This window comes from Hydra vulgaris, chromosome 03 (genome assembly GCF_038396675.1).
Source record: "Hydra vulgaris chromosome 03, alternate assembly HydraT2T_AEP".
Lineage (NCBI taxonomy): Eukaryota > Metazoa > Cnidaria > Hydrozoa > Anthoathecata > Hydridae > Hydra > Hydra vulgaris.
Genome location: NC_088922.1, coordinates 12,779,888 through 12,786,834, shown reverse-complemented (window position 1 = coordinate 12,786,834; position 6,947 = coordinate 12,779,888). Strand labels below are relative to the sequence as shown.

The window sequence follows — 6,947 nt, the reverse complement described above, 5'->3', positions numbered from 1 at the left end:
TACCTAATTGGAGTATAGTATTAAGGTGTCTGAGTATGCTTTTTTTTCAATGAAACTTGGCAGTTAGTAAGAAAAAAGGTTTTTAAAGTTGAGAGAAATATACTAGAAAACCAGCATTTCTTTGATATATACTTGATGTCCAAAAAACAAGCACATTTTTAACAACAGTATATATATATATATATATATATATATATATATATATATATATATATATATATATATATATATATATATATATATATATATATATATATATATATATTTGATTTTAGATAGTTATAGTTATTATAATACAATTATACCCTGTGTTAAAGCCGATGTGGGACCGAGCTCGGCTGCCGATATCGGCCCGACGGAGTTTTTGTCCGTACGGATCGAGGTCGGTCCAACGTCGGCAAGCCGCTCAAACTAGCGCGATGCATCGGCTGGCCGATCTCGGCCCGACGCGATTCCGTATGGACAAAAACGATGGCGATCCAATATCGGCAGCCGAGATAGGCCCGCTGATTAAAATGACTTACAAATTTAACTTTGTGTGTTAAGATTTGCATCGGCTAGCCGATGCAAATCTTAACACACAAATTTAAATCGTAAAAAAAGGATTGAGCAACTAAAGTATATATAAAACACAAATATAAAATAAAGTTATATATTTCTTTAAATAAACTTTTCTGAATCAGTTGAAACATCAAATAAATTGGATCGGGTGAAATTCCATCGTTTTTTTTAACTGACAATTCACTGTGTACAGCATCTAAAAAAAAGTATAAAACTAAATTTTCACATATGAATTAGAGCAATATAACTGATATGAATGAATAATTGCAATAAGAAAACTAATAACTTTATTTAAGGTGAAATTGATGTTATAAGCAGTATGTAAATACATTGTCTTACTTGATGTGGTGTATACAAATTTATAGACTGAAAATTGACTGGCTGACCAGACTGGAAGTGTATAAACTTTTTAAATCAGAATGTGCACCGTCGAAATCATTTGTATCTTTAGAATTGTTTAATTCGTTGCATTCAACAGCCCTAAAAAAATTATATAATTTTATATTAAAAATTATATTATGTATATATATATATATATATATATATATATATATATATATATATATATATATATATATATATATATATATATATATATATATACATAATATAATTTTTAATATAAAATTATATAATTTTTTTAGGGCTGTTGAATGCAACGAATATATATATATGCATATATATATATATATATATATATATATATATATATATATATATATATATATATATATATAAACACACGCACACACACACATAATAATAAACTTACCCAGGCTTTTAGAATCAAGATATGCATCACCAAAATCAACAGCCCTAAAAATTATATATCAATAAAAATATAGTATAAAATATTAAAAAATAGGAATAAAATATATAATAACATAGACATAGAAACAGTATAACACCTTCATTATAATAATTTTAAAAAAAAAGAGTCATGCAAAAATATTATAACATAACATTATTATCATAATAGAAATTATTACTGTAAAGTCAGGTCAGGTTATCCTTAAGTCAAGTCAGGTTATCCTGCTACTGGTAACATGTAATCCAGTACAACCTGCTTTGTGTTAACATCAGGAAAGGCATCTGGTTGTAAAACATTGCTTCAAATCTTTCATAATGGCATTTATGTCAGAGAAAACTAAACTGAAAAAATATATATAAATTAATAATAAACAAATTATTAATAAATATAAACTGATATTGCTAAACATGAATGAAACATAATGAATCTTACCAAGCAAAATTATTAACTTTCCTATGCATTAAAAAATGTTGATAAATCAAAATTAGTATTTTAATTAAAACTAATACATTCCTTTTTTTATTACAATGCATCATTAAAATAAAAAACCAAACCAAATTGGATGAATGTCACTTAAATGTCTGTTAATAGACATATAACCGACGTTCAGCCAAGATTGTTTTAATCATAAGAGTGTAGCCGATGTTACAAGCTTGGTTGCCGACATCAATGCAAACAAAAAACTAAAATATATATAAAACACAAATATAAATCAAAACTAAATATATTTCTTAAATAAATTAATCTGAATCTGTAGAATCACCAAATAAATTGGATTGGCTAAACATCCGATATTTTCTGTGCACTGGTCTTTGTAATTCACTTTGTGCACCATCTAAAAAATAGTATACAATTTTTATTGAGGGTGAAATAATTGTTATTGATGGTGGAATTAATGAAGCGTATAAAGCTCAAGACAATATAGACTTCAAGTGGCAAGTGTATACCATTTTATACTATTACTAATTAAATAAAAAGTTACTCTGGCATTTTGGATCAGGATGTGCACTGTCACTATTATTTGTATCTATGGCGTTGTTCAGTTTCTTGTATTCAAGAGCCCCTATAAAAATTATATATATATATATATATATATATATATATATATATATATATATATATATATATATATATATATATATATATATATATATATCACTAAGTATATATGAAGTTACTTTGGCATTTTGGATCAGAATTTGCACTGTACAAAGCATTTGCATCCTTGGCATTGCTCAACTCCCTGCATTCAACAGACCCTATAAAAATTATATAAATATAATTTTTGTATATATATATATATATATATATATATATATATATATATATATATAAATATATAAGCTTTGTTGCGCTTAGTATGCTGTTGTATATATAAAAATTATGTTAGTTTATTCAAATCAGCATACAAATCACAAACTGTAGTTTCCTAGTTATGTTAGTTATATATGCTAACATTAGTGATGTAGTGATTAATCAGCATCAGCTTAATCAGCTACTTTTTGCACAACCAGCATTTTGCACAGATTGCATTTTTTATCTATATCACTCAGTATAATAATAAAATAATATAATATATATACATACATTTATATATAAATATATATATATACATATATTTATATATAGGAAATATATAAATATATATATATATATATAATATATATATTTCCTATATCTTATTATATACTATAATAAAATATAGGAAATCAGCTGAATGTGGGCTAATTTGTAAATAAATGGTCTACAATATTTATATCCCTCATTATTATAATAATATTATATATATATATATATATATATATATATATATATATATATATATATATATATATATATATATATATATATATATATATATATATATATATATATATATATATGTATTTACATAAATATACATAGAGAATCAACTGAATGTGGGCTAACTTGTAAATAAATAGACTATTTGCCAATAAATTATTTATTGTCGGCCAAACAACATTTAGCCTGCGTTCAACCAATATATACTCGTTGAATATAACCTAGCCGATAGAACAATGTTGGCCCGAGCTCGGCCTGAAAATGACTTTAACATAGGTAAATATAAAATAAAATAATATCTTTTTTTTACATAAATTATTCATAATCATTTAAATCATCAAATAAATTGGATAGGTTGAACTTCAAACGTTTTTTATGAACTGACAATTCACTATGTGCAGCGTCTAAAAAAAGTATATTAAAATATTAAAAATTTAATATATCAATAAAAATATGAATACAATGTATATAATATTGGGATAGAAACAGTATAACACATTTATTATTTTTAATCATTTTTAATCAAACTAAAATCACAAACTCGCAATTTAAATGTTTAATTGTAATCAAAACAAATCCCTGTTTACCCAGTATATTGATATTATTTTTATAATTGCAAGTTAGGTTAAAGGTTTAAGTTAAAAAAACAATATTAAATAATAACATCAATATACTAGGTAAACAGTAATTTGTTTTAAAATATAAAAAAATTCATTAAAGACTTTAATGATATGACAGATTTTGATTGAAATAACTATTTATAAATAAATAATAAACAAATTATTAATAATTATAAATTGATATTGTTAAACAATATTATCTTACCAAGCAAAATTATTAACTTTTTCCGACTTGAAATCGGATTTTTCAAGTGCGAATTCATTTCAAGTTTGTTTCTTGCATAACACTTTAGTCAGACTTCAGATTTGAAGTATAACTTGAAATTTCAAGTTCACTTCTTGCATTCGGAAAAGATTTTTGCTTTCTCAAGTCTTCTTATCAATAAAAAAGAAGATAAAATCATTTGCAAATTATATATAAAAGTCAATAAGTTAATTTCTAATCTTTTGTTTAAAAAAAATTACTTGAGTTATAAATTATTCAATTAATAAGTAACCAATTAAATAAAGTGTTTATATTGAATGTGGCGGGCTATACTTACAGAAAGAAAAAAGAAAAAAAGGAAAAAAAAAAGAAAAAACAACAATTTTTATTCTATCGCAAAATTGCATCGACTATGATGCTCTTAGTGATAGAAAAAAATTAATTACAACACGGTTAGTAAACGACGCTTCCATCAAAAATTTTCATAAACTTCTTACTGGCGTCAACTGGGACACCCTACAACTAAATCTAAATGCCGATAAAGCATATGATATCTTTTTAACTGAATTTCTTAATCTTCATAATAAAGCATTCCCAGAAGTTACTAAAGTTATCAAAACAAAAACACTTTTAAACCCCTCGATCACGAGGGGCATTCTTAAATCCTCAAAAAAAAAACAACGTTTATATAACAAGTTTCTTAAAAAAGAAACTCTTAAAAATGAAACTAATTACAAAACCTATAAACGGCTATATGAATCAGTTTTAAAACGCTCAAAGAAACATTACTATTCGGAAAAATTATTTAAATACAAAAATGATTCGAAAAAAACATGGCAAATTACAAAGGAGGTAATCGGTAAAAAACGTTTATACGGTAATTTACTTCCGAAAAATCTTAAAGTTAATAACAATTGTATTGTAAATAAATCCTTAATGGCCGAAACACTTAATCAGTTTTTTGTAAATATAGGTCCTATTTTATCATCAAATATAGCAACTTCTAAAATACACTTTAAGTCTTACGTAACCTCAAACAACATTAGTGTTATGTCTAATCCTAAACTTACGGAAAATGAATTATTAGACGCAGTCTCTTTGTTAAAGCCCTAAAAAAGTGTAGGTTTCGATTCTATAAGTAGTAATGTCGTTATTAAATCGATAAAATACATAAAAATTCCATTACTACATATTTTTAATTTATCTTTAAAACATGGTGTTTTTTCAGAAAACCTAAAAATTGCAAAACTCATTCCAATTTTAAAATCAGGCGATCCTTCTGAAGTTGCAAATTATCGTCCAATCTCAATTCTTAATTGTTTTTCTAAAATATTAGAGCGAGTTATGTATAATAGGCTTTATTCTTTTTTAAATGTAAATAATATTCTTTACCATAAACAATTTGGATTCAAATCTGGCCATTCCACCGATCATGCAATCATTTACCTTGTTCAGGACATATTTGAATCGTTTGATGAAGGCAAGTATACCCTTGGTCTTTTTATCGATTTAAGTAAAGCTTTCGATACAGTCAATCATCAAATCCTTCTATCGAAACTCAAAAGTTATGGTATAAAAAATACTAACTTGTCCTGGTTCGAGAGTTATTTGACTAATAGGAAGCAGTATATAGTTTATGATGAAGGAATAACTAATTATGAGACAATTACATGTGGTGTTCCTCAAGGATCAATTTTAGGGCCACTTCTGTTTCTTGTTTATATAAACAATTTAAATAAATTTTCTAACATTTTAAATACAATTTTATTTGCAGATGATACCAGCTTGTTTTATTCCAATAAAGATATCAATATATTATTCCAAACATTAAACAAAGAACTAGACAAACTAACCCAATGGATTAAATCAAACAAGTTATCTTTAAATATTACTAAAACAAAATACACTTTATTCCATCGCCTACATAAAAAATCAGATATTCCCTTAGAACTTCCGGACCTTTTTATTGACAATCAATTAATAAAGAGAGAGCAATCAATAAAGTTTTTAGGCGTGTTTCTAGACGAAAATGTAACCTGGAGGGAACATATAGGTGTAGTTGAGGATAAAATATCAAAAAATTTAGGTATAATGTACAAAGCAAAGCAGTTATTACATCGATCTTGTTTAAAAAAAATTTACTTTTCTTTTATTCATTGCTACTAAAGTTATGCGAACATTGCTTGGTGTAGCACTAACGCGACGAAAATAAAAAAATTTGCTTAGCAAACAAAAACAGGCTATAAGGATAATTTCAAACGTAGATCGCTTCTCACACACACAAACACTATTTAATGAACTCAATATCCTAAATATATATAAACTAAACCTCTATCAAGTTCTTTTTTTCATGTTCAAACTTGATAAAAATATATTACCAATCTTATTTTATTCAATTTTTGAAAAAATAAATCACATATACCCTACTAGATTTTCAAAATACAACTACATTCAACCCAAAACTTATTATTCCGCTACTAAATTCTCTATTGTAAACCGAGGATCAAAGTTGTGGAACATAATATTAAATAATGAAATGAAAACTAATTATTCTCTAAACCAATTCAAAACAAAACATAAGCAATTACTTTTGTTAACTGAAAATGAATTAAATTTTTTCTAATAAAACTTCTTTATATTAGAAATCAATAATTAATAGTTAATTAACTAATTACTTTAGATTATTAATACATAATTAATCAATAATTGTACATATATTTTTATCATTTTAAATGATAATCTTCTTTTTGAGAAATTTATTTTTTATTTTTGCGTTATTTATTATTCTTTTAATTTTATTTTATACTGTTTATTTGCTTTTACTTAATTGGCAATGAAAATTATTATAAATATAATAAAATAAGTTAAACTATAAAATGCTCTACCAATAAAATGCTTTTATATAAAATCATATCTTCTTATTTTTCAAACCAATTCTTAAATGTTA

The 6,947-nt window shown here is 24.7% G+C and overlaps 1 long non-coding RNA gene across 1 annotated transcript; it reads right to left on the bottom strand.

Annotated features, from left to right (window-relative positions):
• Positions 1-659: 659 nt before the first annotated feature.
• LOC136077658 (uncharacterized) lies at positions 660-2,432 on the bottom strand. The gene is made up of 5 exons (XR_010637158.1): positions 2,355-2,432; positions 1,551-2,207; positions 1,334-1,377; positions 901-1,041; positions 660-757 (listed from the first exon to the last, which is right to left on the bottom strand). It is a non-coding gene; the product is annotated as an uncharacterized LOC136077658 (long non-coding RNA).
• Between the last annotated feature and the right edge of the window lie 4,515 nt (positions 2,433-6,947).